Here is a 26,040-nt window from a genome sequence, read left to right on the forward strand (position 1 = left end):
ACCAAAGATGGGGAGTCAGGAGCTGGAAAAATTAAGGGTGAGGTCTTTACTGGGGTTTCTCTGCTTTCCTGTTATCCATGGCTCACTATACACCTAAGTTGTTATGGTCTTGTGTATTGTCAACTATCCCAAAATTTTCATTACATGATATGTTAAATCTGGCATGTGACTTTTTAAAAAAAGATTTATTTATTTATCTAGAAAGAGTGTACAAGAAGGGGGAGGGGCAGAAGGAGAGAGAGGAGAGAGAATCTTAAGTAGACTCTGCACTGAGCACAGAACCCGAAATGGGTCTCAATCTCAGGACCTGGAGATCGTGATCTGAATGAAATCAAGTGTCAGATGTTTAACCAACTGAGCCACCTAGGCACCGCTGAATCTAGCATGTGCTTTTAATGTTCAGTCTCTATAGGTAAAATCCTAGCATTTATAGATACTATACACCACAGAGAAAAGTCTATGTCTGTATCACAAGGGACACAGAAGTAAAATAGTATGGGAAGGAATTCTAAGGCAAATAGCAGGACAACAAATTAAAGAAAAGGAATCATTTTAAAAATATAAGGTCATTTTAGGCTAAAACACCCTGATACCATATTCTACTTCAAATTAAAACAGTGTTTCACAATTCTTTCTCTCCCGCATTCTATTCCTGGGTACCTTCAGTAATTATATTCTGTTCCTCAAAAATATTAAAGTTGTGATATAGTCCTATATTCATAGGTATTGTATAACTATAAAATTAAAATTAAAATTATAAGCTAAAGACAAACAAAGCCAACAAAACCAACAAAATTAAAACATTAATGTTGGAGTTCTTTTGCTTCTAGTCAAAATAAAGTAACAGGGAAAGGATTTAGCCTCCTGTTGGAAATATGACTCAAGTCATTGAAAATCAGACCATGAAGGAGAGTGATCTCTGAACAGTGGGAACAAACACAATGAACTTTGAAACTGCCCAAGCTTGCCACCTAGAGAAAATTTCTAGGCTACAGTTTAGGGAAGGAGGAAGCCAGGCAGAGTCTGGACATCTTCCTAAGTTGAGGAGACATAGCTGAGAGTTTGGGTAGACCAAAGTGGACAGGAGTTTGCAAGAAAGCATACCAGACAGCAAAGAGCTCTTAGGAAAAGAACTCTTGAGATCCAGAGACAGTCTACTTCAAGTATTCAGGTGACTTCTAATCAGCACAGGCATGTGAGGAAATTATCCAAGGCTGAGAAAAGAAATGCCCAAAGAATTAGAGGAAATAATCTCTGGAACACACATAGGAACTGAAATAGTGCCTGTTTCTATCAATTGTAGTAAAAATTATATAATTCACAGGGTATCAGATGGCATACTCAGAAGTCTTTTGCCAAGCTTGCTGTGGTCTGATACAAAACGTTTAAAAGTAAGATGTAAAAAAATCATGGAACATTACCTCAAAAACTAATGGTGCAATGTATGGTGATTAACATAACATAATTTAAAAAAAGAAAAAAAGAATCAAACAATTCCCAAATAACTGTATCTCAGGGCAAACTCCAAAATTTCCCTAATAACATAAATATATCCAACACTCAACAGGTAAAATTTGCAGTATCTGGCATCCAATCAAAATGTATCAGGCATGGAAAGAGGACAATGAGACTGTAAAGGAGAAAATGTATAAAAACCCAGAAATTCTATGAATGATGGAATTAGTAAATAAGAATATTAAAAGTTAACTGTATTTCATGTTTAAGGAGAAATATTGGACATGTTTAGAAGAGATATCAAAGATATACAAAAGACTCAAATTGAACTTCTAGAGATGAAAACTACAATATTTGAGGGGCACCTGGGGGGTTCAGTCAGTTAAGCATCTGCCTTCAGCTCAGGTTATGATCCTGGGGTCCTGGGATCAAGTCCCGCATCCCTCTCCCTCAGCTACCCCTGCCCCGTTTGTGCTCTCTCTCTCTAATAAATAAAGAAAATCTTAAAAAAAAGAAAACTACAATATTGAAATTAGAAATACACTTGCTGGGATGAATGAAGATTAGAAACTTTAGTGAACTTGAAAATAGCAGTAGAAACTACCCAAATGAAACAGAGAGTAAAACATGTTTTAAAAAGAATAAAGAATCAGTGAGCTATGGGATAATATCAAGCAACCTAATATATGAATGAATGTAATTGCCAAAGAGAGGAGAAAAATTAAATGAATAATGACTAAACATTTTCCAAATTTGATAAATATTATAAACTCACAGATCCAAGAAGCTCAAGGAACCTCAAACAAAAGAAACATAATGAAAATTAGGCCAAGCCACATTATAATAAAACCACTTAACACCAACAATAAGGAGAAAAACCTTGAAAGCAGCCAGAGAAAATAACACACAGAGGAAAATAAATTTCTTAATTTTTTTTGTTTTTATTTAAATTCCAGTTAGTTAATATATAGTGTAATATTAGGTTCAGGTGTTCAATATAGTGATTCAACACTTGCGTACATCACCTTCTGCTCATCACAAGTGGACTCCTTAATCTCTATCACCTATTTAACTCATCCCACTCACCCACCTCCCCTCAGGTCACCATCAGTTTGTTCTCGATAGTTAAGAGTCTGTTTCTTGATTTACCTCTCTGTCTCTTTTTTTCTCATTTGTTTTGTTTCTTAAATTCCACATGAATGCAATCATATGGTATCTATCTTTCTCTAACTGACTTATTACTCTCTAGCTCCATCCATGTCATTGCAAATGGCAAGATTTCATTCTTCTTTATGGCTGAGTAAAATTCTCTGTGACTGTGTGTGTGTGTGTGTGTGTGTGTGTGTACATACCACATCTTTTTTATCCATTCATCAGTTGATGGATGGTTGTTTCCATAATTTGGCTACCATAGATAATGCTGCTATAAATATCAGGGTGCATATATCCTTTTGAATTAGTATTTTTGTATTCTTTGGGTAAATACCTAGTAGTGCAATTGCTGGATTGTGGGATAGTTCTATTTTTACCTTTTTGAGGAAACTCCATACTGTTTTCCAGAGTGGCTGCAACAGTTTACATTCCCAAGAACAGTGTAAGAAGGTTCCCCTTTCTCCCCATCCTTGCCATCACTTGCTGTTTCTTGTGTTGTTGATTTTAGCCATTCTGACGGGCATGAGATAATATCGCATTGTCATTTCAATTTGTATTTCCCTGATGATGCACTCATCAAAGATGATGATACTAAGATGTATGAAAGACTTGATACAAAGATGATGTTGAGCATCTTTTCATGTGTCTGTTGGCCATCTGTATGTCTTCTTTGGAAAAATGTCTGTTTGTGTCTTCTGCCCATTTTTTAACTGGATTTTTTGTTTTGGGAGTGTTGAGTTTATAAGTTCTCTATAGATTTTGGATACTAACCCTTTATTAGATATGTCATTTGCAAACATCTTCTCCCTTTCTATACGTGGCCTTTTAATTTTGTTGATTTTTTCCTTCACTATGCAGAAGCTTCTTATTTACTTTGATGAAGTCTCAATAGTCAATTTTTGCTTTTGTTCCCCTTACCTCAGGAGATATATCTAGAAAGATGTTGCTATAGCCAATGTCAAATTTCTTGATTGAAACAATGGAGCTAAAAAGCCATGGGGTAATACCTTTAAGAAACAGAAAGAAAAAAAAAATCCATCAACTCTAGAATTTTTTCTCACGGAAAATATCTTTCAAAACAAATGTGAAATGGAAATACTTTCAGACATGCAAATCCAGAAGAATTAATGAGAAGCCAATCTATTCTAAAGAAATATTAAAGGAGAAGTAAAATGATACTAAATAAAAACCTGTATCTATGAAAAGGGATGAGGAACATAGGAAATGGTAATTATGTGGGTAGAAACTTTTTTTCTATTTCAAAATTTTTAAGGATTAAATAATAACAATTTACTGTGGGCTTTATGATATTAGAGAGGTAAAATTCATGACAACAATAATACAAAGGCCCAGTAGAGAGAAGTTAAAGTATACATTTACTATATATGAAGTTATATAATATCACATGAATATTGGTGTTTATATATTAAAGGTATATACTATGAATTCCAAAGCCACCAGTAAATAGAGTTTAAGAAAAAACAAAAGTTATATCTAATAATCCAAGAAGATAAATTAAATAATGTGAAATGATACAAAAGAGGACAGAAAAAAAGGAAGAAAAACAAATGGACAAAGAAAAAAAAGCAAAATGGTAGATTTAAATATTATCATATCAATAATCACATTAAATGTATAGTCAGTCCTCATTATTTGTGGAGTCTATATTTGCAAATTTGTCTACTCACTAACATTTATTTGTAACCCCCCAAATCAATTATTGCTATGCTTTCCCTGTCATCTATGGACTTGGGCAAATCAATAAAAAATTTAAGTGCTGGACATGTAAGTTCTCAGATGAAGTTAAACAAAACGATACTCTGCCTTCTTATTTCAGTTCTCCTACTATAACCAAATGTCCTTTTTGTAATCTACTTAGTGTCACATTTTTTTGCATTTTTGTGTTTTTGGTTGGTGATTTGGGCATTTAAAATGGCCCCCAAGCACAGTGCTCAAAAGCTGTGGAGTGTTCCTAAGAATAAGAACATTGTGCCTTACCATGACAATGAGTGTGTTAGACAAACTTCATCTGGGCATGAGCTGGCTGTGAGGTCATTGTTAATGAATCAAGAATATATATTCGATAAGGCATCTTTAAAAAGAAACGCACATAAAACAAGTTTAAATATTGATTGGCTGGCAAATAAGTTATAGGCAGAAGCTCTGGGAAATAACTTTGTATTTCCCAAAGGAACAATAATTAGATATTCACCAATTCAGTGATCATGGTGACTTTATATAACAACTATTGCATATATCAAGAATCAACTGAAAAGCTGTTAATAATCCAATTAAATGGCAGAGATTGTCAGACTGGATTAAAAAAAGCAAGACCCAACTAATTTGCCTAAAAGAAAATTACTTTAAATATAATGACACAGGTGGGTTTTAAAAATAGATGGAAAAAGTTACACCATGATAATACTAATCAAAAGAAAGCTGATTTATATCAAAGGAAATTTCAGAGCAAGAATATTATGGCGGTAAAGAAAGAAATTTCATAATGAAGATAAATAGATCAATTCTTTAAGATGTAACAATTCTAAGCATTTCTGCACCTAACAGCAGAGCTTCTAAATATATGATGCAAAAACTGATATTACTGCAAAGAGAAATACACAAATCCACAATTAGAGTTGAAGATTTCAACACACATCTTTCTGTAATTGATAAACAGGTAGGCAGAACGTCAGTAACAACAGAGAAGATTTGAGCAGCACTTTTAACCACCTTGATTTAATTGACACTATAGAACACTCTGCCCAATAATAACAAAACATATATTTTTTCTGAGAACATTTACTAAGATAGATCAGATACTAGAAAAAGGGAAATAATAAAAATGAGAGTGAAAATCAGTAAAACAAAGAACAAAGAAGAAATTGAGAAAAATCAATAAAACAAAAAAAATGGGGGATGATAATAAACTTGGAAAAATCTAGCTAGATTGATCAGGAAAAAAACTGGAAAGATATCAATTACCAATATCAAAAATGAGAAATGACATCCGTACTCTACAAATATTAAAGGATAGTAAGATAATATTCTGAACATTATGCCAATAAATTTAATTTATATGAAATTGAAAAATTCCTTGAAAGAAAAACTGCCAAAGCTCACTCAAAACAAAAAACAAAAAACAAAAATAGATAATCAGGATAGCTCTATATCTATTAAAGTATTTGACTGTAGCTAAAAACCTTTCTACAAAGGAAATTCTAGGTCCAGATTTCTTCAGTAGTGAATTTTTCTTTAAGGAAGAAATATCAATTCTTCAGAAAATCTAGGAATTATTTTAAAGCATTTTTTAAAATTTTAAATTTGTGTTCAACATTATATTAAATGATTAAACATGATGATCAAGTAGGACTTGCCCCAGCAATACAAATTTGCTTCAATATTTGGAAAATCAATCAGTGTAATTCACTGAGATGTCTTTGTCATATGTTAACTTGTCTAGGTTGAAATACAGTTGACCCTTGAACAACATGGGAATTGGGCACCAAGCACTCGGCAGTCAAAAATTCCCATATAATTTCTGACTCCCCCAAAACTTAAATACTAATAGTCTACTGTTGATCGGAAGCCTTGCCAATAATGTAAGCAGTCAATTAACACATATTTTATATGTTATATGTTTTATATACTCTATTCTTACAATAAATAAGCCAAAGAAGAGAACATGTTATTCAAAAAAGCATAAGAAGAGAAAACACATTTACAGTTCTATATAAATATTTATTGAAAAACATGTGAGAACCACCTACTCTGCACCACCACCACGACCACCACCAATCGCCAACACAAAAACAGTGGCAGCAGTAGTCCTGGTCACAGCATGGCAATGTTCTGCAGCCTAGTGGCCTCAGCTCAGCAGTGGTAGCTCTGTCCTGGAGGCATACTATAGCTGCCCCATCTACCTAGAACTGTACCACCTGCCGATGGCCATCAGCAGCTACATTTGCACATGAGTGAGTTAGCCTCTGGAGGCAGTGAGGTTGGAGCAACCTCTTGGGAAGGAGGGAAAGTAGGTGGAAGGGCTGCCAAGAGCACATGGCTCCCTGCAGCCCTGCCTTGTACTGAGCCTTTACAGTCTACTGATGACCTCAGTGGGCCTCCCCAGGACTCAGAGGGCAGCAGACCCTCTCTGCCATACACCTCTGATTTGGTCCCTGGAGACTGGGGTGGTAGGTATAAATAAATGCTTCGTGGCTTTCACTGTCAACTCTTAAAAAAAAAAATCACATATAAGTTTATAAGTAGATCTGCACAGTTCAAACCTGTGTTGCTCACTGGTCACCTGTTTATTTCTGAGAATTCCTATCCTTGTGTGTTTTTGGCTAGAGTGAACCACAATAAGGATTCTTGTGTGAAGATTACAAGGTAAAAAATTGAAGCAGTAAGTATTTTGTAGCTCAAACACAATGTTGCTTATCTGCACTCTCATCCCCCTAGTCTGGAGCAGCAGCTGGAACTGCAACTACTGTACCTATATCCAAACCTCCTTCAGCTCTTCTTACTCATGGATCAGGTATGACTTCAGCTCCCCATGAAGGAAATCAACTCTTCCATCAGAGAACCCATGCAATCAAGGTTAATTACAAAAAACTGCCATGAGTTTTAATATGTCATGGCTTCCAAGTCATGTTTGTGGGCTGCATTTTGTCTTTGCTCCCCCAAGCCTACTAGACATCTACCTTTCCTTCCTAACTGCTTACCCTGTAGACATCAAACTTCAACATTAGACATAAAGACTACAAAGACAGCTTAACTGGATACCCAAATTAATAAGGTAAAATTCCTATAATAAATCCCTTATAAAACTACATACTGATTATGCTTCTGATTGAACTCTGATGGATACATTTACCATACCAGAAGATCTAAAAAGAAAAAGTTATATGATCATCTCAATAGAGAGAGAAAAAGAGTTTGACAAAATTGAACATCTCTTTCTGTCCAAAACTCTTAGCAAACTAGGAATAGAAGGAGACATCTTCAACATGATAAAGAGCATCTACAAAAATTCTACAGCTACTATTGTACTTAATGGTGAAAAACTGAATATTTCCCCCTAAGATCAGGAACAAGGTAAAGACATCAACTCTTACTACTTCTATTCAACATTGTACTGAAGATTCCAACTAAGGAAGTAAAATTTAAAATAATAACAATAACAATAATAATAATAAAAGGCAAATAGATTGAAAAGAATCAAAACTTTATGCGCAGATGATGCCATCATCTGTATAGAAAATATGATGAAATCTAAACAACGCTGCTAGAACTAATAAGTGAATTTTGACAAGATGACAATATATAAGATCAATGTACAACAATGAATTGTGTTTCTATATTCTATCAGGGAACAACTGAAAGCTAACCTAAAAAATAGACTATATTAGAATGAGAAGTATGCAGCTCTTAAGGATGAATCTGACAAAATATGTGAAAGACATATATTTAAACCTACAAAATATTACTGAGAAAAACAGAAAACCAGAATAAATTGAGAGGTATCATATCCATGGATTGAAAAACTCAGTACTGTTAAGATGTTAATTCTTCCCACAGTAATCTATAGATTTAATGCAATCCCAATAAAATCCTAATAAGTTTGTTGTAGAAATTGATAAACTATTTCTAAAATTTGTATAAAAAAACAGAGGACCTAGAATAACTGAAACAACTTTGAAAAAGAAGAGCAAAGTTGGAGGACTTATGCTCCCTAACTTCAAGACTTATTATAAAGCTACAGTAATCAAGACAGTGTGGTATTGGGTACAGAAATAAAGATAAATAGATAAATTCAATACAATAGAACATTCAGAAATAGACCCACACATTTATGATCAAAATGGTATAAAAGCAATTAAGTGAGAAAAGAGAAACTCTTCAACAAATGGTACTGAAACAATTGGATAACCAGAGATAAGGTGAACTTTTATCATACCTTACACCATATAATGCAATACCTAAAACTAGAAAACTTGAAGAAAACAGGAGAAAATCTTTGTGTCCTTTTTTAGATACAACACCAAAAGCATGATCCATAAAAGAAAAACCGGTACATTAGACTTTATATAAACTATAGTTTATATAAAAGTTTATAACAAACTTTCTATACTTTCAAAGACACTATTGAGAATGAAAATAAAAATACAGACTAAAAAAAATTTGCAAATCATATTTCTGATGAGTGATTTGTATCCAAAATGTATTTTTTAAAACTTTCAAAAATCAAAATAAAGCTACAAAATCTGAATAGAAATTCAAAAAATTTTTAAATATTTTAAAAGATTTTATTTATTTATTTGACAGAGAGAGAGAGGAGAGAGAGAGAGAGCACAAGCAGGGGGAGCAACAGAGGGAGAGGGAGAAGCAGACTCCCCACTGAGTAGGGAGCCTGATGTGGGACTCAATCCTAGGACCCTGGGATCATGACCTGGGCTGAAGGCAGACCCTTAACTGACTGAGCCACCCAGGCATCCCGAAATTCAAGATTTTATTTTTTTATTAACATATAATGTATTATTTGTTTCAGGGATATAGGCCTGTGATTCATTACTCTTACACAATTCCAAATTCAAGATTTTAAAGACATTTCAACAAAGAAGATATATGGATGACAATTAAGTACATGAAAAAATGCTCAACATCATTCATCATTAGGGAGCTATAAAAAACCACAGTAAATTATTATCACACAAGTATTAGTATGGCTAAAATAAAAGTATCTGGTCATATCAAAGGTTGGCAGGATGTGGAGGAATTGAAACTCTTATATATTGCTAGTGGGAAAGTGAAATGATACAATGACTTCGAAAAATAGCTTGGTACTTTTGTAAAATGCAAAACATACATCTACTGCATGATCCCTCTACTGCACCTAAGAAAAATGAATGCATATATCCATACAAAAACCTACATGCAAGTGTTCATAGCTGCTTTATTTTTAATAACCAAACTATAGACAATCCTTATGTTTATCTACAGGTAAATCAATAAATAAATTGTGTTCTATCTGTTCAATTGAAAAGTATTTGACATTAAAACAGAACGAAGTATTGATAAATACAACAGAGATGATCCAAAATAATTATTCTGAGTGAAAGAAGCCAGGCTAAAAGAGTGCATACTCTATCATTCCATTTATTAAACATCCTAGAAAATACAAACTAATCTGTAGACTGAAAGCAGAGTAGTGGCTGCCAGAGAATGGTGTGCTGAGGAGGAGAGGGGTGTATTAGGAAAGGTCATGAGAAAACTTTTGGGGGTAATAAATACGTTCATATCTTGATTTTGCTGATGGTTCCATGGTTGTATTAATGTCAAACTTGCAAAATTGTTTAAGTATGTGCATTTTATTTGATGTCAATTATCCCTCAGTAAAAGTTTTAAAAATTAGTGGAATTTGCTTTTAATAATTGCATTTTTAACAGGATTTACTATATTGTGGAAATTGTTCTATATACTTCACATATATTAATACAAGCCTTATGTCAACTAGAAGAAGCAGGACAATTATAACTCCTATTCTCAGGGTAATAAAACTGAGACACAGAGAAGTTAACTAAAATTTCCCAAAATCATGCTTCCAGTAGTTTACACAGCTAGGCTGTCTGGTTCCATAGTCCATGTACTTGTCCCCTGTGGTTACAGCAATCTTTGGGAAGAATTGAGTTGCTATACTGAAATTAGGTCACCATGCCTAAAATGAAAAAGGTCCTGGTTTCTATTGCATTTTTTTTCCCCTTGAGTTCAGCAGACCTGCACTACCATGCTCTTTGTGTTGGTTCAAATCTTCCACCATTTCTTTGCTGAACTACTTGTTTATCTAATGCAGGATGACATCATTTTTGTTTTTTATTAAGTCAATTTGGCATTAAGTTCACGGTTGTTTTTTTTTTTTTCTAATTAGTACACAACAATTAGATTAGTAGTATATGGTACTTATGGAAATCATAAAGATAACAGCAATCACAAATACTGAAGTTGCCAGCATTATTTGATTATAATATAGTCAGCCAGATGATCTAGAGGATGTTTACACTAATATTTTCTTACTATCATCAAACAGAAAACAATTTTAAGGGTGAGGGCAGATAACTTGGGAGCTTTCAGAAGTGTGTCTACCAACATCCAGACATCTATGAAACCCAGTTGGAGAAACATTGATCTACAAGATGGAAAAGCTAAACAAGTTTGTTTTAAGTTCTTCACTCTGTAACTTGGTAGCGAAGTGCAGTTTTCCACAGTTCCAGTTAAATAATCACGTTTAAGCTTTCTATCTCATAACCATGGACGATTTAATTTCAGCTAAGGTTCAGTTTCTTCAACTACTACATTGAAATCATAGTATCTTGCTCCATAGATATTTCCCTTTAAAACAGAATATACATATGAAATTGTTTTTCACATTTTTTAAAGGTTTTGGTATAGTTGAAGAGAATTTCCTTTTATTTTTTTATTTTTTTAAGATTATTTTTAAATTTATTTATTTGAGACAGAGAGATACAGAGAGAGAGAGAGAACATGAGCAGGAGGAGAGGCAGAGAGAGAGGGAGAAGCAGACTCTCTGCTGAGCAGGGATACCAACATGCAGCTCAATCCCAGGACCTGGAGATCATGACCTGAGCTGAAGGCAGATGCTTAACCATCTGAGCTGCCCAGGCACCCTGAGAATTTCCTTTGTTTTTTCTTTAAAATTTTTTATTGTTATGTTAATCACCATACATTACATCATTGGTTTTTGATGTAGTGTTCTATGAGTCATTCTTTGTGCATAACACCCAGTGCTCCATGCAGAATGTGCCCTCTTTAATACCCATCACCAGGCTAACCCATCCCCCCACCCCCTCCTCTCTAGAACCCTTAGTTTGTTTCTCAGAGTCCATCGTCTCTCATGGTTCATCTCCCCCTCCGACTTACTCCCCTTCATTCTTCCCCTCCTGTTATCTTCTTTTTCTTTTTTCTTAACATATGTTGCATTATTTGTTTCAGAAGTACAGATCTGTGACTCAACAGTCTTGCATAATTCACAGTGCTCACCATAGCACGTACCCTCCCCAAAGTCTATCACCCAGCCACCCCATCCCTCCCACCCCACCCCCACTCCAGCAACCCTCCGTTTATTTCCTGAGATTAAGAATTCCTCATAACAGTGAGGTCATATGATATATGTCTTTCTCTGATTGACTTATTTCACTCAGCATAACACCCCCAGTTCCACCCACGTCATTGCAAATGGCAAGATCTCCTTCCTTTTGATGGCCGCATAATATTCCATCGTATATATATACCACATCTTCTTTACCCATTCATCTGTCGTTGGACATCTTGGCTCTTTCCACAGTTTGGCTATTGTGGACATTGCTGCTATAAATATCAGGGTGCATGTACCCCTTTGGATCCCTACATTTGTATCTTTGGGGTAAATACCCAGTAGTGCAATTGCTGGATTGTATGGTAGCTCTATTTTCAACTGTTTGAGGAACCTCCCTACTGTTTTCCAGAGTGGTTGCATGAGCTTGCATTTCCACCAACACCGTAGGAGGGTTCCCCTTACTCCATATCTCTGCCAACATCCGTCGTTTCCTGATTTGTTAATTTTAGCCATTCTGACTGGTGTGAGGTGGTATCTTACTGAGGTTTTGATTTGGATTTCCCTGATGCTGAGCGATGTTGAGCACTTTTTCATGTGTCTGTTGGCCATTTGGATGTCTTCTTTGGAAAAATGTCTGTTCATGTCTTCTGCCTATTTCTTGATTGGATTATTTGTTCTTTGGGTGTTGAGTTTGATAAGTTCTTTATAGATTTTGGATACTAGCCCTTATCTGATATGTCATTTGCAAATATTTTCTCCCATTCTGTCGGTTTTCTTTTGGTTTTGTTGACTCTTTTGCTGTGCAAAACCTTTTTATCTTGATGAAATCCCAATAGTTCATTTTTGCCCTTGCTTCCCTTGCCTTTGGCGATGTTGCTAGGAAGAAATTGCTGCGGCTGAGGTCGAAGAGGTTGCTGCCTGTGTTCTCCTTTAGGATTTTGATGGACTCCTGTCTCACGTTTAGGTCTTTCAACCATTTTGAGTCTATTTTTGTGAGTGGTGTAAGGAAATGGTCCAGTTTCATTCTTCTGCATGTGGCTGTCCAATTTTCCCAACACCATTTGTTGAAGACACTGTCTTTTTTCCATTGGACATTCTCTTCTGCTTTGTCAAAGATTAGTTGACCATAGAGTTGAGGGTCCATTTCTGGGCTCTCTATTCTGTTCCATTGATCGATGTGTCTGTTTTTGTGCCAGTACCATACTGTCTTGATGATGACAGCTTTGTAATAGAGCTGGAAGTCTGGAATTGTGATGCTGCCAGCTTTGTTTTTCTTTTTCAACATTCCTCTGGCTATTCGGGGTCTTTTCTGGTTCCATACAAATTTTAGGATTTTTTTTTTTTTGAGAATTTTATTTTATTTTTTTTTTAATTTTTTATTGTTATGTTAATCACCATATATTACATCATTAGTTTTTGGTGCAGTGTTCCATGATTCATTGTTTGTTCATAACACCCAGTGCTCCATGCAGAACGTGCCCTCCTCAATACCCATCACCAGGATAACCCATCCCCCTCCCCCCCTCCCCTCTAGAACCCTCAGTTTGTTTTTCAGAGTCCATCATCTCTCATGGTTCGTCTCCCCCTCTGACATACTCCCCTTTTCTTCCTCTCCTGTTATCTTCTTTTTCTTTTTTTTTTCCTAAAATATGTTGCGTTATTTGTTTCAGAAGTACAGATCTGTGATTCAACAGTCTTGCACAATTCACAGCACTCACTGTAGCACATACCCTCCCCAATGTCTATCACCCAGCCACCCCATCCCTCCCACCCCCAACCACTCCAGTAACACTCAGTTTGTTTCCTGAGATTAAGAATTCCTCATATCAGTGAGGTCATGTGATACATGTCTTTCTCTGATTGACTTATTTCACTCAGCATAACACCCTCCAGTTCCATCCACGTCGTTGCAAATGGCAAGATCTCATTCCTTTTGATGGCTGCATAATATTCCATTGTGTATATATACCACTGCTTCTTTATCCATTCATCTGTCGATGGGCATCTTGGCTCTTTCCACAGTTTGCCTATTGTGGACATTGCTGCTATAAACATTGGGGTACACGTACCCCTTCGGGTCCCTACATTTGTATCTTTGGGGTAAATACCCAGTAGTGCAATTGCTGGATCGAATGGTAGCTCTAATTTCAACTGTTTGAGGAACCTCCATACTGTTTTCCAGAGTGGTTGCACCAGCTTGCATTCCCACCAACAGTGTAGGAGGGTTCCCCTTTCTCCACATCTCCGCCAACATCTGTTGTTCCCTGACTTGTTAATTTTAGCCATTCTGACGGGTGTGAGGTGGTATCTCACTGAGGTTTTGATTTGGATTTCCCTGATGCCGAGCGATGTTGAGCACTTTTTCATGTGCCTGTTGGCCATTTGGATGTCTTCTTTGGAGAAATGTCTGTTCATGTCTTCTGCCCATTTCTTGGTTGGATTATTTGTGCTTTGGGTGTTGAGTTTCATAAGTTCTTTATAGATTTTGGATACTAGCCCTTTATCTGATATGTCATTTGCAAATATTTTCTCCCATTCTGTCGGTTGTCTTTTGGTTTTGTGGACTGTTTCTTTTGCTGTGCAAAAGCTTTTTATCTTGATGAAATCCCAATAGTTCATTTTTGCCCTGGCTTCCCGTGCCTTTGGCGATGTTTCTAGGAAGAAGTTGCTGCGGCTAAGGTCGAAAAGGTTGCTACCTGTGTTCTCCTTTAGGATTTGGATGGACTCCTGTCTCACGTTTAGGTCTTTCAACCATTTGGAGTCTATTTTTGTGTGTGGTGTAAGGAAATGGTCCAGTTTCATTCTTCTGCATGTGGCTGTCCAATTTTCCCAACACCATTTGTTGAAGAGACTGTCTTTTTGCCATTGGACATTCTTTCCTGCTTTGTCAAAAATAAGTTGACCATAGAGTTGAGGGTCCATTTCTGGGCTCTCGATTCTGTTCCATTGATCTATGTTTAAATTTTAGGATTTTTTGTTCCATTTCTTTGAAAAAAGTAGATGGTATTTTGATGGGGATTGCATTGAATGTGTAGATTGCTCTAGGTAGCATCGACATCTTCACAGTATTTGTTCTTCCAATCCATGAGCATGGAACGTTTTGCCATTTCTTTGTGTCTTCTTCAATTTCTTTCATGAGTATTTTATAGTTTTCTGAGTACAGATCCTTTGCCTCTTTGGTTAAATTTATTCCTAGGTATCTTATGGTTTTGGGTGCAATTGTAAATGGGATTGACTCCTTAATTTCTCTCTCTCCTGTCTTGTTGTTGGTGTATAGGAATGCCACTGATATCTGCACATTGATTTTATATCCTGCCACTTTACTATGAGTTCTAGCAGTTTTGGGGTGGAGTCTTTTGGGTTTTCCACATAAAGTATCATATCATCTGCAAACAGTGAGAGTTTGACTTCTTCTTTGCCAATTTGGATGCCTTTGATTTCTTGTTGTTGTCTGATTGCTGTGGCTAGGACTTCTAAAACAATGTTGAATAGCAGTGGTGTTAGTGGACATCCCTGCCACGTTCCTGACCTCAGGGGGAAAGCTCTCAGGTTTTCCCCATTGAGAATGATATTCACTGTAGGTTTTTCATAGATGGCTTTTATGATATTGAGGTATGTACCTTCTATCCCTATACTCTGAAGAGTTTTGATCAAGAAAGGATGCTGTACTTTGTCAAATGCTTTTTCTGCATCTATTGAGAGGATCATATGATTCTTGTTCTTTCTTTTGTTAATGTATTGTATCACGTTGATTGATTTGCGCATGTTGAACCAACCTTGCAGCCCAGGGATAAATCCCACTTGGTCATGGTGAATAATCCTTTTAATGTACTATTGGATCTTATTGGCTAGTATTTTGGTGAGAATTTTTGCATCCGTGTTCATCAAGGATATTGGTCTGTAATTCTCCTTTTTGATGGCGTTTTTGTCTGGTTTTGGGATCAAGGTAATGGTGACCTCATAAAATGAGTTTGGAAGTTTTCCTTCCATTTCTATTTTTTGGAACAGTTTCAGGAGAATAGGTATTAATTCTTCTTTAAATGTTTGGTAGAATTCCCCTGGGAAGCCGTCTGGCCCTGGGCTTTTGTTTGTTGGGAGATTTTTGATGACTGCTTCAATTTCCTTAGTGGTTATAGGTCTATTCAGGTTTTCTATTTCTTCCTGGTTCAGTTTTGGTAGTTGATACATCTCTAGGAATGCATCCATTTCTTCCAGGTTATCTGATTTGCTGGCATAGAGTTGCTCATAATATGTTCTTATAGTTGTTTGTATGTCTTTGGTGTTGGTTGTGATCTCTCCTCTTTCATTCATGATTTTGTTGATTTGGGTCATTTCTCTTTTCTTTTGGATAAGTCTGGCCAGAGGTTTATCAATCTTGTTAATTCTTTCAAAGAAGCAGCTCCTAGTTTCATTGATCTGTTCTACTGTTCTTTTGGTTTCTATTTCATTGATTTCTGCTCTGATCTTTATTATTTCTCTTCTCCTGCTGGGTTTAGGCTTTATTTGCTGTTTTTTCTCTAGCTCCTTTAGGTGTAGGGTTAGTTTATGTATTTGAGACCTTTTTTGTTTCTTGAGAAAGGCTTGTATTGTTATATACTTTCCTCTTAAGACTGCCTTTGCTGCATCCCAAAGATTTTGAACAGTTGTGTTTTCATTATCACTGGTTTTGAGGAAGGACACTATATCCTACTTAAAGGATCTATCCAACAAGAAGATCTAACAATTGTAAATATCTATGCCCCTAACATGTGAGCAGCCAATTATATAAGGCAATTAATAACAAAAGCGAAGAAACACATTGACAACAATACAATAATAGTGGGGACTTTAACACCCCCCTGACTGAAATGGACAGGTCATCTAAGCAAAAGATCAACAAGGAAATAAAGACTTTAAATGACACACTGGACCAAATGGACTTCACAGACATATTCAGAACATTCCATCCCAAAGCAATGGAATACACATTCTTCTCTAGTGCCTATGGAACATTCTCCAGAATAGATCACATCCTACGTCACAAATCAGGTCTCAACTGGTACCAAAAGATTGGGATTATTCGCTGCATATTTTCAGACCACAGTGCTTTGAAACTAGAACTCAATCACAAGAGGAAAGTTGGAAAGAACTCAAATACATGGAGACCAAAGAGCATCCTACTAAAGAATTAATGGGTCAACCAAGAAATTAAAGAAGAGTTAAAAAAATTCAGAGAATTTCCTTTTTAAACTGATCTCACTTCCTATTTGTCTAATTTGTTGTTCTCCATGTATTGCCACCTCCACAATTTATTAGCTGCATAATCTTGGACAAGTTATTCATCCTCTCTCTACCTTGGATTCCTCACATGTAAAATGGGTATGATAAGAGACTTACCTCATGATACCATTAGGAGAATTCAATGAGTTAAATTTTTGAAGCTGTTAGAACAGTGCCCGGCCATGGAAACACTCCGTAAGTGTTAGCCTCTAGGAGAGTGGAATATTTTTCAAGAACCATTTTTTTTCTTTTAAGGAAGAAACATTTTCCCTTTCTCTTTGGGAAGCTATACAATTTTCTTTCCTCTCCAAAATTTTGCATAAAAATAATCTTTTCCATAATCTACTTCTTTAGCAACAGAAACCGGTAAAACACAAGACTGAAGAGGGATGTGGAATTTAATTTTTTTTCAAATCTAGAATTTTAAAAATAACTGATAGGCTATTGAAAGATTGCTTTTAGGACAAATAAAAAGAAATGTTCATGTCACATAAGGTTAGGCAAACTATAGACTTCAATAACCTAAACCGTAATATGGAGTAGGAAAAGATTTACGTTTTTAGCAGTTTAAACAAACTGATCACAATGTATTACTGTAGTTATAGGAAAGATTATAGGTTTGTAACTCTGAATTCTTGTATTCTCTAAATTTTTCCTTTTAGAGCCCCTGGGTGGCTCAGTTGGTTAAGCGACTGACTTTGGCTCAGGTCATGATCCTGGAGTCCTGGGATCGAGTCCTGCATCGGGCTCCCTGCTCAGCAGTGAGTCTGCTTCTCCCTTGGACCTGCCCCCCTCTGATGCTCTCTCTCTCTCTCTCTATCTCATTCTCTCTCTCAAATAAATAAATAAAAATCTTTAAAAAATTTTTTTCCTTTTGTTTTAATCTCCATAAGCTACATTTACATGTTTAAAATTTTTTTCTTCTTTTTGTTTTTCAGAGGCTAGTAATGGAAATAGTAGAAGGAGGAAGGGTCTTTCCCCCTATTATTTAATATCTTCCTGAGTTTGGTTTCATTTCTCTCTAGGCTTCTCTCTAGAATTACAGGAAATGAATCATCATTGTTCAATAAAATGGTAACATCAGGGCTTTATTAACAATAAGGATACTAATGATGTTATGTCAGTTTATAGTGAACACAGTACATGAACACTCACAGTCATGTAGTCCTCACAACAATCTCATGATATAAACATGTACTAAAAAGCACATATTTTGCAAGTGAAGCAACCAAGACTCAGTGACTTTAAATAACTTGCCCAAGATTGCTATAGAAGAGCGTAGGTCAGCATGAATCTCTCAGTGCATTTCTGGAACACATTGCCAAGTTTTTTATTTTGTTTCTAATCCCTTTCTTATGATCCCTGGCATTGTGTTGACTTTTTGGCCCTGAAAGCACATAGGGACACTTTCTGTAGGGCACTATCTGCATCCCTTTTTTTAAAAATTTAATTTAATTTAATTATTTTTTTATTTTCATTTTAACATTTTATTTTTTGTTTACATTTTTATTTTATTTTTTTCTTTTTATTTTTTTAAATTTTATTATGTTATGTTAGTCACCATACAATACATCTGCATCCCTTCTAAAATGCTTCCTTTATCTACACCAGTAGCTTAGAATCCACCTTCTTATATATGTTAAGATCATTTTTATCCCCTTCAATCAACCAGTGTAGATCCTCTTTTAGTGTAGTGTAGGACTTTAGTTTGGAACTTTACAAACTGAAAAAACCTAAAGTCACCTCCAAAATTGGAAGATTCACTGTTACTTCCCTATCATCAAATATTTCAGGGTTTATACTATGTCTTATATGTCTTTGTTTTATTTTATTTTACAAATATTGATATAATGCTTACTAAGTGCTAAGTCATGTTCTAAAGGTTTTACAAATGTTAGTTTTTCAATCCTTATAAGCTAAGTACCATTATTAACTTCATTTTAGAGGTAGGGCATGGAGACACACTTGCTAAAGGCACCAGGTTAGTAAATGGCAGAATTTTGCACAGTAACAATTATAAACAATGGAATTGCAACAGCACCATAAGTCCAACTGTTGAAATTCTACCATGTAGACTGAAATTTGAACAGTCTCAGAGAATTTTACACTAAGTCTAGCAGCTCTAACACTGAAATCAAGAAATAACTGTGACCAATATGGGTTATAAATGTCTGCATGGTAGATTAGAGGGCAGGGTAGGAATAGTTCAATGAAAGAGGAGGAGGAACTAGATTCATAATGTTACCTGGACTCCTGGCTAAGCTTGACGTGTGTATACACATACAATCTGTTAGCTAAATGTTATTGCCATCAAATAACTAAATATGGAGCATTTCCTTGAGAGAACTGATTTCTTAGTTATTAACCTTTTTGTAGCCTTAATGCCCAGAGTTAAAATAACTCCTTCAGGTATTGTTAGGGAGAATTTTGATCCATGAGGTAGATCTAAATCACATTTATAGTCACCCTGAAAGGAAAGATAAAGTAACCCTCTAGTTTTTGTTTAAAATACATATTACTTTTAAACACCACCACCAAAAAAATGACTAAATTTATTTTTCACAGATCAGTTGTCCCTACCTACTCTTTCAAATAAACAATTTGTGTGAAACTATCTTAAAGTCTCTTTAAAAAAACACACACACACAATAATATTTAACAATTTAAGCACTTCATTTGTGCCAGGCCCTTTTCTAAGAGCTCTATATGATTGCCTCACTCAATTCCTATAAAAGCCCTATGAAGTAGATATGATTATTATTTCCATTTTACACATAAAGGAATTAAAACAGAATTTACATAATCAACCCAAGGTCATATAGCTAGTCAGTGGAGCAAATTTAACCCCAAAAGTCTGACTTCAGAACTTACACTACTAACCATTAATGATAGACATTGTTGTCAGAATATGATTATAGTTGAAGAATTTGGCATTCAGAAGCCTTGTCCATATTCCTATTTTAATTTGGCAGAAGTCCCTGGAAAATTAGTGAATATCAACCACAGAGGAAACCAAAGTGTGATGTCTCCCAAATACTAAGAGAAAAGGAAGACTATCATATAAAACCTCCACTGATAACTGTTAACACAGTGCTACCTGAAATTGAATGTCTATAGAAGTCATTTTAAAAGACTATTACCTTGTGGCTTATGATCACTGCCCAAGAAAAGGATAAGGTCTTCTGTTGGATTCTAAGAACCTAACAATAGACTAAGTTTTTGACCAACAATTCCACATTATCAGTTTTATGTGTTTTTAAGACTCTTTTTTTATGTGTCCTTTTTAAAAATATTTTATTATGTTATGTTAGTCACCATATAATACATCATTAGTTTTTGATGTAGTGTTCCATGATTCATTGTTTTCGTATAATACCCAGTGCTCCATGCAGTATGTGCCCTTCTTAATACCCATAACCGGGCTAACCCATACCCCCACCCCCACCCCAAAACCCTCAGTTTGTTTCTCAGAGTCCATAGTCCCTCATGGAGAAAGACTATGTTTGTCTCCCCCTCCGATTCCCCCCCTTCATTTTTCCCTTCCTTCTCCTAATGTCTTCCCTGCTACTCCTTATAAGTGAAACCATATGATAATTGACTTTCTCTGCTTGACTTATTTCACTTAGCATAATCTCCTCCAGTCCCATCCATGTTGATGTAAAAGTTGGGTATTCATCCTTTCTGATGGCTGAGTCATATTCCATTGTATATATGGACCACATCTTCTTTATCAATTCATCTGTTGATGGGCATCTCGGCTCATTCCACAGTTTGGTTATTGTGGACATTGCTGCTATGAACATTGGGGTGCATATGGCCTTTCTTTCACTACATCTGTGTCTTTGGGGTAAACACCCAGAAGTGCAATTGCTGGGTCATAGGGTAACTCTATTTTTAAGTTTTTGAGGAATCTCCACACTGTTTTCCAAAGTGGCTGTACCAACTTGCATTCCCACCAATACTGTAAGAGGGTTCTCCTTTCTCCACAACCTCTCCAACATTTGTTGAGTCTTGCCCTGTCCATTTTTGCCATTCTAACTGGTGTAAGGTGGTATCTCAATGTGGTTTTGATTTGAATTTCCCTGATGGCTAATGATGATGAACATTTTTTCATGTGTCTGTTAGCCATTTGTATGTCTTCTTCAGAGAAGTGTCTGTTCATGTCTTCTGCCCATTTTTTGACAATCTGGATGAAATGGATGCCTTCCTGGAAACGTATAAACTGCTAAGACCGAAACAGGAAGAAATTGACAACCTGAATAGGCCAATAACTGGTAACGAGATTGAAGCAGTGATCAAAAACCTCCCAAAAAACAAGTCCAGGGCCTGATGGATTCCCTGGGGAATTCGACCAAACATTCAAAGAAGAAATAATGCCTATTCTCCTGAAGCTGTTTAAAAAAATAGAAACAGAAGGAAAGCTTCCAGACTCATTCTATGAGGCCAGCATTACCTTAATCCCCAAACCAGCCAAAGGCTCCATCAAAAAGGAGAATTTCAGACCGATATCCCTGATGAATATGGATTCCAAAATCCTCAACAAAATCCTCTCTAATAGAATCCAACAATACATTAAAAGGATCATTCACCACGACCAAGTGGGATTTATCCCCGGGATGCAAGGGTGATTCAACATTCGCAAATCAATCAATGTGATAGAACACATCAAACTTGCTTTCTTTTGGGCTAGTAGATGTCCAGGCTCTCTCTTTTACTTCACATTATCTATTCCACTCTTGATAAGAAGCTGGAAGTTGAATCGGATAAGCAAGATCCATGTCTACCCTCTTGTTGAAGGGTACCAATGCATTGTGAAGATTTTGAAAAAGTCAGGCTGAATTTGGGCTGTTTTGGGGAGCAAGGAGGTCAGGCCAAAGTTTTCACCCCTATATTTAGGACTTTAGAGTTTCAAGGCCAGAGTTCTCCATAAACAGCCCCAGAGGACCAATGCTCAGGAAGTAGTTGCTGTCCTTTTATACAAATCTTCTTTTGCCATCCTGAACCGATGCAATAATAATTTATTCACATCTTTCCTCTGGAAACATGTTTAAATTGCACTTCAACCACTGCCTGATTCCAAGTTCCTACAGATCAGCCTTGTAATAGCTCTTTTGCTTTAATACATGTGCCCATATGGTGTTTATAGGTCCAGGAAATCAAGTGTTAGACTCTAAAGTGGAGACAGGAGCTGAATCTGAATAGAGGAAAGAACCATTAGAGAAACCCTCAGAGATGATATGGGGTTACCCAAAGGACAATAGGTACTCCATTTTCAGTTCCTGACATGTTATTGGACTGCCCTGAAAGAAACACACAGAAATCATTACACTCTGGGAGCTAAGCAGAATTTTTGCAATGTTATATTGCTTTCATTTTATATCCCAGAAATACCTGAAATAATGTGAATTTTCATTGGGGAATTTAAGTGTTCTTTCAGTGTTTTGACATAAGCACATGAAGGAGCCAGAGGCACCCACAACATTGACATTGAAATTCAAAGAAACAGAATGAAGAACAAACCCAGGATTTGTCTGTGGATTTCTTACTCCAGAACTCCCCCAGCCATTGGCTCCTAGACTACTTAGAAATGATGTAAACTCAGAGGGCTCTGGGATTGGAAATAAAGGATTTAAGTGCACAAGGTCTGATTGGGAATCTGGTTATGCTTATGGCATAATTCTAAAACTAAATGAAAATTATTATTTGATTAATCAAAATTTGTGCCAACTAACAATCACTGACTACAATGATATTATTTTTTTTTAAGATTTTATTTAATTATTTGACAGAGAGAGCACAAGCAGGGGGAACAACAGGCTGAAGGAGAGGGAGAAGCAGGCCCCCCACGGACCAGAGAGCCTGATATAAGGCTAGATCCCAGGACCCTGAGATCATGACCTGAGGCAAAGGCCGACGCTTACCTGACTGAGCCACCCAGGCGTCCCATACAATGCTATTCTTTAAAAGGGTAGCAATCTTACCGTTGGTGGGAATGCAAACTGGAGCAGCCACTGTGGAAAACAGTATGGAGGTTCCTCAAAAAGTTAAAAATAGAACTACCCTATGATCCAGCAATTGCGCTACTAGGTATTTACCCAAAGAATACAAAAATACTAATTCAAAGGGATACATGCACCCTGATGTTTATAATAGCCAAATAATGGAAATAGTTCAAGTGTCCATTGATAGATGAATAGATAAAAATGTGTTACATATATATAATATGCATATTGTATATATAATATATATGCATTATATATATATAATGCATATTGTATATATAATATATATGCATTATATATATATAAAATGAAATATTATTTAGCCATAAAAAAAAAAAAGATTTTGCCATTTGCAACGACATGGATGGAGCTAGAGTGTATTATGCTCAATGAAATAGGTCATTCAGAGAGGGATAAATACCATATGATTTCACTCATGTGGAATTTAAGAAATAAATAAGTAAAGGGGAAAAGAGAGAGAGGCAAACCAAGAAACAGACTCTTAACTATAGAGACCACACTGATGGTTACCAGAGGGCAGGTGGGTGGGTGGGGGGATGGGTGAAGCAGGTAATGGGGATTAAGGAGTGCACTTGTGATGAGCAGAAGGTGATGTATGGAAGTGTTAAATCAATTTATTTTACACCTGAAACTAATATTACACTGTATATTAACTACCCGGAATTTAACTAAAAACTTAAAAAAAAAAAGGGCAGCAATTTTATTCTTATTCAGACAAAGCACATCCTGAAGAAACATGAGGAAAATCTACTTAGAATGGTTGGCATTTGTCTCCTGGACATTACTAGGAAGGCTGCCAGTTTACTTACCTTCAAAAAGACAAAGACAAACTCTCGAAAGCAAATTGGTTCTTGTAATGCATTGAGATTTATTACCTAAACTCCAGTAAAGAAGATAATATAAATACTCTGCAATGAATTCATGAAAAGATAATGTTCTGTCAAATTGAAGTTATTATAATTATAATCATGTACCATTAGGAAGACATTCACAGTGTTTCAGTCATGTACTGGCTCTAGACAAAATTTAACATCAATATAACATTGTGCTATACAGCAATTATGATAATAGACATCTAATTCAGTATTAGATGGATTCACAACCATAATGAAGTAATTCCATGAACAATTAATAAAGCATATTGACCCTTGTGGCATATCAAATTCTATATATTTTACCCGAGAAATACTATTTTTAACTTAAAGTGGTAGGATGGTATTTCGACTTTGTGGAATAAAAAACATACATTATTTTAGAACATGCTGTTGAAGTGGGCATTACAAAAACAGAATTTTATATTCATTATATATAACAACTAAAACTATACTGAGACATGCTTTAATATATCTTATATTTAATCAAATATATATATTTACTCAAACTGCCATAATAAAACACCAGAGACTGGTAGCTTAAACAACAGATATTTCTTTTCTCATAGTCTGGAAGCTAAAAGTTTAAGATCACAATGCCAGCAGAGCTGGTTTCTGATGAAGCTGCCCTTCCCGGCCTGCAGAAAGCCACCTTCTCCCTTCATCTCTACTTAGCTTTTCCTTTGCGTATGCATGCAAAGAAAGAGAGAGGTCTGTTGTCTCTTCCTCTTCCTATAAGATCATTGGTCCTGTCAGACTAGGGCTCCACCCTTATGATCTCGTTTAACTTTAATCACCTCCTTAAAGACCTTATCTCCAAATACAGTCATATTGATGCTTATGGCTAGAACATGTAAATTTTTAAGGCAATGCAATTCAGTCCATAACAAAATGTATAAACAAAAAACACATTCCCCTTTTCACTCATTTAAAAAAAATACATTACCTTTTAAGCTTAGATATCCCCAGTTCATACCGTTAATAAGCTAGTAGAGCTAGAGAAGTATGTTGATTCTTTCATGCCACAGGGTCCTTTTGGGGCACTGTGGAAATAATAACCTAAAATGGTACCGTTTAGTTGTGAGACAATTCACCAATATCTTCCTAATAGAAAGTAAGTTAATGTGCCCATCTGAACACACATTGTATTTTATGTAGATAATTTATTTCTGTGATACCCTTGCTTTAAAAATATGTTATAATGAATGGAATTAGACATCTTGGTTCTTATTCATTGAGAAAACCAACAAGCTTGCTTAATCTTTGATATTCTTCTTCTTATTATTTTTTTAAAGATTGACTTATTTATTTTTAAGAGAGAGAGCGTGTGCGAGGGAGAGGGACAGAGGGAGAGGGAGAAAGAATCCCAAGCAGACTCTGCACTGAGTGCAGAGCCTGACTCTCGATTTGGTCTCCTGACCCTGAGATCATGACCTGAGCCAAAACCAGGAACGTTTAACCAATTGCACCACCCAGGCATCCCTTCTTATTATTTTTAAATTAAAAAAGACCCTGCACCAAAGTTCAATAGCAATAAGTAGCAGCGCCTGAATCCAGTTCTTTTAGAAGAACTTTTTTCTCCTAATTCCTTACTACGTAGGATAAGAGTGTTATATGATTTATGAGTCCAAATAATGTTTGTTATTGCTGTTATTGTTTTTTTTTATGAAGTTCAGGCTGAAAGAAAGAAATGTTCTGAGTAATTCAGGGTGGGATGATGTTTACTTACTTTCATATTTTGGATTTGGAAAAGCACCTTTTGTCCACATGAAGAAAGAGCAATTGCATCCATAGTAGCTCAAGTGTGGGGAGAAGGATAACAGACGGTTGGGGCAAGTGAAGTAAAGCAGTGTGAATTAGCACCTGCCTCCCTAGGATGTGTAAAGCAGCATAACGCAAGGTGCAATGGGTTATTAAATAATATATTAGTAGCCACTAGTCCTCAAGTGTCAACTATATGACAGCCAGTGTTAACAGGGCACTTTTGACCATTGTTTTCTCATTTAATCTTTATAACTCTATGCATTGCTATCAGAATTTTCTCTTTTTTAAAAGATGAGAAGTTCAGAGAGGTTAATTAGTTATGCAGTAAGTATCCAGGTCAGCATTTATACCTAGGACCAATATTTATATCCATGTATGTTCTCTTTATGCCACAACTCCCACCCATATG

The sequence above is a fragment of the Callorhinus ursinus genome, unplaced genomic scaffold (genome assembly GCF_003265705.2).
Source record: "Callorhinus ursinus isolate GAN/ISIS: 27379988/994484 unplaced genomic scaffold, GSC_fseal_2.0 scaffold4, whole genome shotgun sequence".
NCBI classification, from domain to species: domain Eukaryota; kingdom Metazoa; phylum Chordata; class Mammalia; order Carnivora; family Otariidae; genus Callorhinus; species Callorhinus ursinus.